Here is a 12,921-nt window from a genome sequence, read left to right as displayed (position 1 = left end):
TCACTTTTTAAGGGACAAGGTATAGTAAACACGTCATAGGAGACCATCACCCCCAAATTTTACTGTAAAGCACACAAAATAACATAGGCTAACAACTACCAACATTTCATGGAAAAGGTACCTTGCTGGGGGAGGAGGTCCCCTCTTATCCATGGTTTCTTTTCTGTTATTTCCATGACCTGTAGACAACCATGGTCTGAAAATATTAGATGGAAATTCCAGATACAAACAATTAATTACTTTTAAACTGCATTGAGTACTATGCTAAAATCTCATGCTGTCACGGCTAGGTCATGAATCATCCTTTGTCCAGCATATCCACATAGTATATGCTACATACTCACTAGCCATTTCAATTACGAGATCACCTACAAAGTTATCATGGAGTTCATACACAAGTAATCTGTACATAGTACCCCAGTGCTATGTTAACAAAGCCTGTGTCAATCCCCCTGTGTCAATCCCTTCACCTCATCTCACTGTGTAGATATTGCATCATCTTACATTATCAAAGAAGGGTGAGCACAGTACAGAAAGTGGTTTTGAAAAAGAGGCCACATCACATAATTTTTATTACAGTATGTTATTATAACTGTTCTATTTTACTATCATTGTTAATTCTTACTGTGTCTACTTTAATTTTTATTATAGGTATTCACATAGAATAAAACACATATGTGGGATTTGGTACTACCTGAAATTTCAAGTACCCACTAGAGGTCTAGGGACATATCCCCTGAGGATACAGGGGAGTTGTTATATGACCTTGAGGGAAGGATGTTGTTATCACACCTAAGGCTATCAGTGCCCAGGTCAATAAGAGTTGTCAGTCTTATCTCACTGGATGTTCAGGGTTTCCAATAACCATCTCTGAGCACCATATTCCTTGTTTCCTATAGGCTTCTGTGAAAAGCAATACTTGAAAAAACTCTTAACACAAGAATGACACAGTAGCAAGTTCTGATGGCTGCAAATACCAAGCAGAGCCTAGAGAAGTCTGATACAGGTACTGAGAGCAGGCCTGGACCCACAACAGGTGAATGCTGGGCTCGGCTCCTACCTGCTCTGCTCATCCATGCCCACCCTCTGACATCTCACTAAACCCTGGAAGACTGTCCAACCCTGGAGGTTGTCAGTGCACGACTACCCAGGGATGGCCCAGAACACATAGCCATGATTAGTCTTCCAGCTCCCAATGACTCAGACCATCACAGTTTCCACCCGCCAGAGACCAAACATGACATAGATCTGGAGTCCTAGGGACCAGGACCACCTGGAAGAACAAATGATAAAAATCCTATTACATGAAGCTGCAGGGCCAGGGTTTTTATCTGAGCCCCATCACAAATGAGCTGTGTGAGTTTGGGCAGGTTCCTCACCTTCCCTGACTCAGAGGCACCCTGCTATGAGGGGAGAAAGGTCAGGCCTCAGGGGAGGCCATGGGCTGCTTGCTCCTGCAGATGGGACAGCAGGTGCACACAGACTCAGGGACCTAGATTGGTGCAACACTGCAGGTGGAAGGCAGACTGGGGGGCAGCACGCAAAACCTGTGTGGTGCAGATACCGCAGCACAGGGTTCCAAATGGCGCATCCTTCACAGGCGCCCCTTGCCATAGGATGAAGGGTGGCCTGGCCCAGGAGACCCTTAGTGATCTGACCTCCTATCACAGTGTGCCTCAGTTATTCTCTGTCCTGCCTCGCCACTCTGCTCCCTTATGTGAAATCTCTTGCACCCACAGCATAAAGCACAGGTTGTTCTGGGTCCACATATCCAAGTTCCACTGGTAACTGCAATGACTCTTTGAGGATATACAATAAATAAAACTGACAGTTTACGTAGGAAGACATGGCCCAGCGAAGATGATAAGGTTCAGTATCCATTTGAGCAGAGCAGAAGCACAAGGGTAGAGTGTGGCAACGTAGAGCTACAAACTGGAGAGTTTCTCCATGGACTGAGCTAAGCTCCACATCCTGTGCCTATGTGGATCCTGGCTATCATAACCTATTCTTGCTTATGCTTACTCTTGACATCCCCAAGATAATCAGTGGTCCTCTTAGCATCCCACCTCCCTAGGAGCAGCAAGGAACAGAGGTCTCAATCCCTCATCCAGGAGGCTGCCCACAGGGTGTCACTCACCCAGGGCCAATGAGGCTTCAGAGGAGCCAACACCCATGAAGCAGGGCAGACAAAACATAGCACCCACCTGCTGGCCTCCCCTCATCCCTGCAGGCTTTTAGGGAAGAGCAGGGAAAGAAAGCCCTTTTGTGCATGCCATGCTAGGAGCCTGGGCAAGGCCTGAACGTGGGAGGAATGCCAGCTCCCCCAGCGTCGCCAGGCCTGTGTGCTGTCTGAGCAGCCCAACCAGCACTGACAGCCTGCACTGTACACGGCTCCATGAAAAGGAATCATAGTAGTGGCCAAAGCCACAAGGAAGCAGGACTTCACGGCTCAGTGATGAGACACACAGATCCCAGCACTGGGGGTGGGGACAATGACATAGACCTGGCTGAGACACCTCTGCACATTCTGCTTTATTTCCCAAAGCAAATGGAGAAAAACTAAAATAGAAGCAATCAGCCACACTCGGATGAAAAACAACAGCATCATGTGTCTGTCTGTCTACTTATTCCTTCACTCCTCAGCACACAGGTCACAGGGGACATGCACACATGCTTTGCGATCTTAATGCCCTGGATGGAAGCCAACTGCACTCCTTGACTAGCTATCTAACCTTGGGCATGTATGCACCCTCTCTGTAACTCAGTTTCCTCATTTGGGAAAGGAGAGAAGAACAATATTATTGGCAGGATTCAATAAGTTAACACATATAAAAGGCTTCAAAGATAAGCACTAAATAAATATTAGCCACTAATCCAAACATTTTATTTGTGTGCTAGGCAGGATTGGGCTCCTGAAATGAATTTCCCCCACAAACTATTATGAGGTCTAGTGTAGACTCAATAGTCACCACAGTGTAGCTGTGACTCCGGCCCTGCTTTTAACAGAGGGAAGAATAAAGCTCAGAGAGGGTAAGTGATTTTTCAGAAGTCATACAGTCAGTAAGGCCCTTTATCCCCTTTCCATAATGAGGATATTAAGAGAGAGAGAGAGAGAGAGAGAGAGAGAGAGAGAGAGAGAGAGAGAGAGAGAGAGAGAGAGAAAGAGAAAGAATTATCAGAATTACCAGACTTGATTTTTTTTCTTAAACTCAAGTGGTGATTACAGAAATAGTAAAATTAAAATATCCCCAACTGAAGTTGGAAAATTAAAATAACATCATTTCACCACTGAGCTCAACTATGAGAAACAACATCTAGCCCAGACTGAGATGATGTCTATGAGTATTTGTAACCCAAGATTTGCAGAATCCTGCCACCCCATTCAGGAGGTCTAACTGGTTTAGAACCATATGGAATGAGGGAGCTGAGGCCGATAGACAAGGAGAGGGAGAGACAAGCACTGGACTCGGAAGTGACAGAGAAGTGAGTATTTACAATCAAATCTGAAGCTCCCCTTTGCTATTCTCACAAAATAAACTTCCCAGTCAGGGCGGCAAGGGCAGTCCTCAAAGGCGCAGCAGACCACCCTTACCTCTTGGCAGGCAGGAACTCACTGTGCTCAGCAGGGGCTATGTGGCCAGGGCTGCTGCTCCTTCCAGAAGCAGCTCCTCCTATTGCATGGCTCCTTCTGCTGCTTTCAGTCAAAGTCTAAGCCTCCTCTTCCAGCTAATGTCCCAGCTCTGGGCACAAGGGAGGCAGCTGGAGAGGCCTGGCAAGTGGGAGAGCCCTCCAAGTGTGGAGGTTCCCAGACGGCAGCCACGAGGAGCAGGCAGGTGCGCCCGGCCCCAAGGTGAGTACGCATGCTTGCTCACAGGCAAGGACGATGGCAGCCGGAGGCTGCAGGCCAACTTGCCAAGGGCTGGTGGAACAAGAGCAGTGCTGTCCAAGCAGAGCTGTCTGACCAGGAAGCTGAGCAGGCTGCATCCTTTTGGGGACCAGCCCAGACCCAGGCTCCGGGTAGACCCACCTTCCACAGGTGCAGATACACAGGCATGGCAGGGGTTTTTTACCCCCAGGAATTAAAAACCCCACAAGTTCTTGGGAAAGCAGGTGTTCACTCCTAAAACTCAGAGCCCAACTAGTGCTTGGTATCTACCTGCCTCCCTCCCCCTCTCCTTCCTTTCTTCCTGTTCTCTGCTTCTTTTATAGTTCATTTTTGTTCCACTCATTCCAAGCAGAATTTGATGTGACTTATCAAGGAATTCAATACAATCAATAGAAAAAAACAAACCAACAAATGAATGCACAAAACCAGGGTCAAAGACAAGGATGGGGTGGGGGAGGGGAAAGGGCTATGTCATAAAAGCTCTTTGGCTAAGGAAACTAGGCGCTCAACCGGTTCTGTGTTTCCTGGAGGCCAAAACAAAAAGGGAGATTGTGGCTGGACTACACTCTGCACGGATCTTGGTGACAGCGGGGACTTTAAAGGGCACCCAACCTCCCTGAGGCTGGGTTTAATCTATCACTTAGCACTCTGAGAGGGCTGAGAGGAAGGGCAGCAAACTGGTGGCAGCCAGCCCAGAACACCAGCCTGTCTCTGTCCTCGGCTGTCAGAAGTGCCCATTGCAGCTGCTTAAACCGGACTTGATCATGACATGGTCAGTCTTGTCCCTGAAACTGACAGGGAGATTCGTGTGTGTTCATTTTATAACCATGCCTTATATGCACCTGTGTTCTTTTATTTTTCTTAATCATTTCATGACATAGAAAGAGGACAAAGGGAAGAGAGATGGGAAGGGCACCATTCAGTTCCCTGTGCCCCCTAACTGGGCACCACAGTCAGTGCCTGCTCCATAGGAAGTCACATGTGGTCTCCTTCTAGGCCAGATGCAAAGGGACCCCACCCCAAGACAAGGACTAATGGAGTGCCCCATCTGCCCACCTTGAGGCAGGAAGCACAGAGGGCAGTGGGGGTTGGGAGCCTAAATAGGACCATCTGTCCCGATTTAAATGACTATCCACACTCATCAACTGGGGGACATCAAGAAGACTTTCTATTCTTCCAAGCATCAGTTTTCACTTCTTTGAAATGCGCTGATTCTGTTGCCTTCACAGGAACCCAGCAGAGATGAGATGCTGCCAGCCAAGTACCAAGACCTAGGCTCCACAGTTGTCACCAGCCCCACCCACTGTCACCAGCCCAGCTCATGGAATAAGGTGGTCATCTTTAGTCTAACTCCTGCATTTTATAAATGAGGCACAATGATGTGGAAGCTCCTGTATTCCACAGGGTGGCAGCCAGGGTGGCCATGTGGCCCTGAGGACTTCATGTTGCGAGAGAACACACAGGTCTTGGAGACCTGGAACTCTCATAAACACCATCAAGAACCTGGTACTGAATTATAATAGGATAGGAGGAATAAGTTTCAGCATTCCATAGCACAATAAGGTGATTATAGTCATTAATGATGTATCTTTCAAAATAACTGGATTATAGAACTTTGAATGTTTTTACAATGATAATGTATGAGGTGATAGATGTGCTAATTACCCTGATTTCATCTTTATACATGATATACATGTATGGAAACATCCATGCTGAATCCCCTAAATACAGTAAAATTATTATGTGTCAATTAGAAAAGAAAGAGCCCAAAGGAGAATCCCCCACTGCAGGTGGTGACCAGCCAGGGGTAACCAGCCAGGAGGTTAGTCACCCACACTGAAAAATACAGCAGGGCAGAAGAACCACTTTCTTTAGAAGGCAGAGAACACTTGCAATGGGGCGGAGGTCTGAACGCTCTCCACTGTGGGAGGGGGTCAGCAGCCTGTGCTAAGCCCACCCTCAAGTGTCCTCTCATCCTGGTAGAGGCCCTGCAAAGAGCCTGGAGGCCAATCCTACAGGCACAGCACAGGCACGCCTCAGGGGAACTGCCCCTCCCCCCATCCAGGGTAGGCAAACACAGGATCTTATCTGCATGACGCAAGGGGAGCTGTGAAGCCACCAAGAAGGTTGGAGACCCACAGATGTCAGCAAACCTGGCCAGAAAGGTTGACCCCAGCTGCAGCTGGCCTGTCCCTAAGCGCAGCAGTCATAGGACCTTGGGAGGTCTAATGAACCCCTGAATGCCCCCCCCCAACCAGACAAGGGGGCTGCCCAGGGAATACTGAGACCATTACACATCTCAGGCCAGGCCCACACCTTCCCCCGTCCCAAGAAGGGTAAAGTTGATCCTTTACTTTGGAACCAAAAGTGAATGAATTCCACTGCTGCAGACAGCACAGCCTTTACTTAGACCAGCCTAGAATAATCCGACTCAGAGGAGTGACCCAGAAAAGGTAAAGGAGAGAGGTCTTGGAGTACCATGCATACCTAAACACAGCAAAATAGTTTCGGCATACCCCGTATGCAACATAGAGACTTAAACAAAAATCACAAGGATAATTTTACTCAATTCCTTACTGAAACATTCAGGTCAAGGTCATCTAGTTAGCAGAAACCTCATCCATCCAGGATAGGTCCCTGGGCCCAAGGCCAGCTGTCCCTCCCCACTGTGCCCATACCTGTGAACAGAAGGTCACCTTCAGTGCTGCCAAAGGGCAACTTCACCATCTAAGTATCAAACATGTTTAAAACAGGGTGGTTTGAAACAATGACAACCGTGTCCTCCACTCAGGGGCTTCAGTGTGGGTGTGAATGAGGGGTGGGAGGCCCAGGCTTAGAACACTGGAACCTCTTGAAATGGACGACATTTTCCCCCCACCCCTTTTTCTACGTTCAGAGAAGCCAGCTGCTGGGTACAAACTGGATCTGAGAACAGTAAGAAAAAAATCAGCCTGCACTGTGGGGAGTAATGGAAGGAGTGGGGGGCAAATGGAGTTGTCTGCAGGTGAGCAGGAGACAACCACAGACACAGCCTTCTGCAGGGGGAACACGCAGCCTAACTGTCCCTTCCCATGGGTGCCCGCTCACTGCTTGAGAGTCAGGAACCCTGTGTAATTCCCCCCACCTGCCACAGCTGCAGTCTAGGATCCCATCTGGTACTGGGTGGTCCATCTTTAAGAAACTATAGGAGCTTTTTAAAAATAAATGCTCCCTTTTTACTTTCTTTTGATAAGTCATGAAAATGTTCAGAACATTTTTATTTAGTTATTTTTTGGTACTGGAGAGTATTGAACCTAGGGGTGCTCAGCTACATCCCCAGTCTTTTTTTCTTTTTTTTTTTTTTAAACAGGGTCTCTCTATGTTGCTGAGGCTGGCCTTGAACTTGTGATCTTTCTGCCTCAGGCTCCAGAATTGCTGGAATTACAGGTAGGCACCATCACATTCAGAAAATAGACACCTACAAAAGACTCAGATGAATCCAGTCTGATACCCTCTCTCACAACCCAACATAATCCACATTAGACACGCAGGATGGATCCCCTTACTTTATTTCATGTTCATATCATTTTATTTTCTTCTACAATGTAATTTTTTAAATTTTTTTTTTAGTTGTAGATGGACACAATACCTTTATTTATTTATATGTGGTGCTGAGGCTAGAACCCAGTGCCTCACATGTGCAAAGTAAGCACTCTACCACTGAGCCATAATCCCAGCCCTTCTACAATGTAATTTTTAACAGCACATGGTGTCCAATTAACCAACTGGGGAAAAAAACACCCTCCCCCATTTCTAAACCTTACCTTGTCTCCAATTTCTCACTTTTATGAATGTTGCTATGAGGAGTATTTTAAATTTTTCCAATATCTTTGTGGTTGTCCCAGGGAAACACTTGGAGGTGCAATTTGCTTTGGGCTCACATCACCAGGAGCTCCTGCAGAAAGTCTTGTGACTTCCATAACCAGATACATCACCTCGAGGCATAGGAAATATCCAAAAGGTGGAGGGCTCATGACCCCCTTTTCTATGTGAGCATATTTGACACCCTTTCCCCAAAAGAAACTGTCTGGCCAAAGTTAAAGGGACATGAAAGTGTCTGGGAGATTATGAAATCAACATCCCAAAAAATGAGGCGGCAAGGAGAAGGCAGCTGCACATGACATTCCCATCCTCTCCCTGGGTCAGTGCTCAGAAGCAAGGTGGACTCCGCCACTAGGATGCACTAAAGTGCACTTTCCATCAACAGAGACCACTCTGCGCCTCTGTGTCCCCAGAACATAGCGGACAAGGCACCAGAGGCAAATATTTATAACATGAATGGATTAATGAGAGAGGGATAGGTCAGTGGGGGAAACTAACCATCTATTCCATTAGTTGGTATTTCCCATGATCAAGACCACAATTCCAAGATTATAACTTATTATTCTCCGAATCATAGACTGGCAGCACACATACCTGGAGGCCATGACCACTTGCCACCGCCTGTTAAGAGCTGAAATGCATTCTTTAGACCTCCAAAGCTTGAAGCCCTCATCTCCAGAATCTCAGACTGAGACTGTATTTGGAGATGGGGTTCTTGAACAAGGTGATTAGTGTTTAAATGGGGTAGTTGGGGTGAACCCTAATCTAATACAACAGTTGTCAATATAAAGGTGAAATTAGAACCCAGACACACGCAGAAGGATGACTGCGTGAAGACAAGGCGGGGAACAAGCCATCTACAAGCAAAGGAGAGATGGCCTCGAAAGACACCAACCCCATCCACACCTTGATCTTGGATGTCCAGAAGAAACAAATGTCAGTTGTTTAAGTCACCTCCTCATGGTACTGTTATGGTTTCCTCACTCTGACGCCATCTTTAAGGTCTGAGATGTGTGGTGATCATTTGGAGAGCAATTAAACAACAAGAAGCATCTCCAGCCTCCCTTGATGACCAGAGGGGGCTTGGACACACCACCACCATCCCTGTCCATTCCCTTGCCCTACTCTCTTCTTGCAGGAAGCAGGGCTAAGACTACTTACGTGTAGCTGAACCTGAGCAAGGAGGGGGAGAAATGTCCCCTAACCTCACCTCAAAGGTCACCTTCTCCTTTTGGAATGTACATTAAAAAAAAAAAAAAAAAAGCCCGGCAAAAAGCAACCTTGCAAGTGAAACTGACTGATGTAATTAGAAAAAAAAAAATGATGAAATATTGAAGAGGGAAGAGAAATAGCACTGAAAACAGGACATCCAGCTGCTTTGAACTCTTCTAGTAAATTCCAGTCACTTGGATGGGGATCTACTCTGATCTAGAGGCGTAACACCCAGTTTTATGTAAAAACTCAGGTGTCAGAGAATCTACAGATGCCTCTATGAGAAACTGATTTGTAGAACGCTAACTTCAATTACTATTTCCTAGCACCTACTATGTGCATAGCCCCCTGGTAACACAAGAGCAGGCAGGTGGGGGGGATTGAACATGGAAAAGTACATCTTTCACATGTGGAAAGCAGACCCTAAGAGGGAGGGGGTAAATGCAAGACTGTGAGTGTAGAATTAAACATAAGACACCTTTAAAGGCAGACATAGAAAATGGGGAAGTAGGAGGTGAGTCCAGGCTGCAGAATTCATGAAAGCCACATCTCTACCCAAGACTTTTTGGCTTAGTAAATGGAATAAAACTCTAAATTGCCCTCCATGTTACCAAATAATTGAGGTCACACCCCAGTGGCCTTTCTAGGCCTCCCATCAATCACTAGCAAGCTAACCACCCCATTCATTCTGTCATACAATACACTAAAGTCCAAACTCTGTTTCCTGTTGGTTTAGTGCTCATTAAAGTCAGGAGTGAAAACAGAGAATCTGTGAGTTCCCAGGTTTTCTGCTGATGCTGCAGGGACTGGACTACATCTAAGATCCACTGACTCAAAAAGGTCTGTGCCTTGCTGTGGTTTGTACTAAGGACCCTGTTACCACATGACTCTGACTCTTTCTCCCTTATAGCATCCCTGGCCATCATCATCCTCAGTATGACCATTACGGCAACACTGCCAGCTTCTATTTGAATAACACCAATGTCCATTTTTAAAATGTCTTAATTTTCCAAAATTCTTCATTCTGTACAGTCAAAATCAGCTCTCCCTGAATAACTATGCCTTGGCCTCATTCCTTTCCATGAGAAAGTCATCTCAAGGTGAATCCCTCTGTTCAAGGAGGTGTAGAATTTTCCCAAGGAAAACAGTTAAGACTTAACCTGGCTCCTGTGAAACAACCCTTTATTCAGAATGATTTTTTTAAAGGCTCTATGAGGTAAATGTTGCCACTTTAGAAAATAGAAAAATTTGAATCCCATAGTAGGATTTCCCAGCAGGTTTTCAGAGCCAGACTTCATCACAAAGATATATTGTTAACAGTGCTACTGAGATGTGTGTATTTTCAGAGGTCAACAGTCAAATGGTACACTGGCTTAAGTGTTGAGCTGTCAGGAAATGAAAGAGAATTGTGCAAGAGAGGGAAAAGGCAGTGTTCAGGAAGCACTGGTGTGCATTATGGAATAACAGAGCAAGTGTTCCCTGGGACCCTGCAGGCTGGTCACCAGTCCACCTAAAACTCTGGGCCTGTGCACATCATTTTCATCCTGTAGCCTTGGAAAGCAGACACCAGGACCAGGAGCCCACAGGGACCAACTCTACCCCAATGAACCACACTGTCAATCTCCCTGGTACATCTTAAAGCTAATACCACACATCACATCACTTAATTCACAAATATCTCATTATACATAGGCAAGATATATAGAGATAAGTATATAGAGAAAGACCCTAAAAAGTACCTGTATTGTGACAATAATTCCTTAATATCATGAAAGATTTTTCAGGGTCCAAATTTCTCCATCATATATTTTGGTTTTACTTTCACTGCCTTTAAAAAAAAATGAATCCAAATGAAGCCTTACAATGTTTATTTAATTTGTGTCTTCAGTTCCTTTACAACATAGATTCTTCCTCCTCTTTTTACAAATTCATTCGTAAAACAGCAGGCTCATTTATTCTCATTAGAATTTCCCCTGCTCTGGATTCTGCTGACCCCTCTGGTATTTTAATATCACAGACTGCTCTGGCCCCTGATTTCTTGTCAGTTGCATATGGCTCTGAGGTTTGCTCTGATTCTGGATTGATTTGGGGCAAGGTTTGGACAGCGGGCATCATGCTCTTCCCTGGAGGAGGCATATGCTCTCCCTACTGTGACAGTGGAATATACTCAGGATGAGGGCTGAGACCCCAGTGGCTCAGTTATGAGGGTTTTGAAAAGGTCAATATTTTAACTCTATCACTTTTTCTATATATATATATATACATATATATATATATATATATATATATATACATATATATATATATATATATATACATATATATATATATATATATATATATAGAGAGAGAGAGAGAGAGAGAGAGAGAGAGAATTCCTCTTTCAGTAAAACTTTCCCTCTTCCTTCATTTGGAAACACTGAGGTATAGTTTGTGAAAGAAAGAAAGGTTAGCCGGGATGTCGCCTCACAGAAGGGCACTTGCTAGCATGACAGGGCACTTGTCTAGCACTACAAAAACTGTGGGGATGGGGACACAAATGCTTGGCTCTTTCTCTTTATTCACCAGCTTTTAGAATGAGTTGTTTCCCCAGCATCTCCCCAAAGTAGCTCAGGAATGTTGTTATTATTTTACATAGTACTTTTGCAAGCGTGCTTGCTATATAGATCAAAATTTCACCCCAGTCCAGAATCACAAAGCTAACAGTAGATAGGACCAGAACCCAGGCCCTCCCTGTCTATCGGAAGCTGATCCTGCTACCATAAACCTGCTCTCCAGGCCCAGTTCATTCTGGAATGACAGGCCACAGCTGCCCCTCATGCCCAAGGCCCAGGGGAAAACCAGGATGAGGAGTGTCATGGTCACCACGTTGATAAACAGTGTTAACCAAGTGGAGAAAACTCTTCAGTAAACTGGAAAGTACCCATGTAGTTAAACATGAAACTCCTTATTCCCTCTGTGTAATTGAGCCACCAAACATGGCATGATTTCCAGTAAATGAAACCTCTTTTCTTTTTTTACAAAAAGTGTTACCTAATACTGCAGGGGAAGTACATATTCTAAACAAATCTGCCACAAGTGCACTAGGAGAATTCCACTGTGACAGCGGCTGGCCGTGAAGACAGAGAGCCCACAGCTCCTGACTTCCAGCATGGAGGTGCCCTGTGGCTGGCAGGGAAACACCCAACTCAGGATAGCGGTGGCAATGCCAACACAGAAGGAGTGACCTCCTAGACAGCTCAAAGGTACTCCCAGCAACTCCAGGAAGCTTCCACAGGCACTTGCTTCTCTTAACAGAGGCTTTTTTGAATATAGGAGACCATGGATCAGTCACCCACACCCACATGTGAAGATAAGAGGCTAGAGAATAAGGCCCACATAGGCAGAGAGGAACCTGGGCAGGAGTTCCCACACTAACCAGCCCCCCTCTCCTAGGAATGGATGGGGACTTGGCGGTAGGCGCAACATGTGTGATGCATAATCTACTTGCTGAGTAGAGTAATTTAAGTGCTGTGCCAATAAATGCCTCCCCCTACCCAGGGTTTGTAATGCTATACTGTCACATGCTACCTTCTCTCCAAACAATAGCTTCAGCACCTTAAAACGGATAATAATAAAAATTAAAAAGCATTTGATTTTTCCCTTCAGTAGTTGCTTGCTATCTCCCCATAGATCACAAGGGACCACTGCTTTCAAGAGCCCCTTCCAAATTAAAATGTGTGATTGCTACAATCTGTGCAAAAAAAAAAAAAAACACTCATCAGGTTGTCCCAGTGCATTCACCCAGTTGGTGGGTCCCTCAGAAAAAGGCTACCTGCAGTGATCAGAGAAAGGCTACCTGCAGTGATCTGCAGAAGGTCATTAATATTTAAGTAGAAGTGACTTTGAACTGACCTCCAGTCACACAAAGGGAGTAGGCAAATGTGGGCCTGAGGGTCAAGGGCTGGCAGCACCAACTCTCA

At 45.6% G+C, this 12,921-nt stretch overlaps 1 protein-coding gene across 8 annotated transcripts in view; it reads right to left on the bottom strand.

The window, feature by feature from the left end:
• The window catches only part of Tns3 (tensin 3), a 266,681-nt gene that overhangs the window by 151,607 nt on the left and 102,153 nt on the right, over window positions 1–12,921 (bottom strand). The window lies entirely within an intron of this gene.

Source organism: Ictidomys tridecemlineatus, chromosome 2 (genome assembly GCF_052094955.1).
Source record: "Ictidomys tridecemlineatus isolate mIctTri1 chromosome 2, mIctTri1.hap1, whole genome shotgun sequence".
Classification (NCBI taxonomy): domain Eukaryota; kingdom Metazoa; phylum Chordata; class Mammalia; order Rodentia; family Sciuridae; genus Ictidomys; species Ictidomys tridecemlineatus.
The sequence above is the reverse complement of the archived record's forward strand: the minus strand, read 5'-3'. Positions and strand labels throughout refer to the sequence as shown.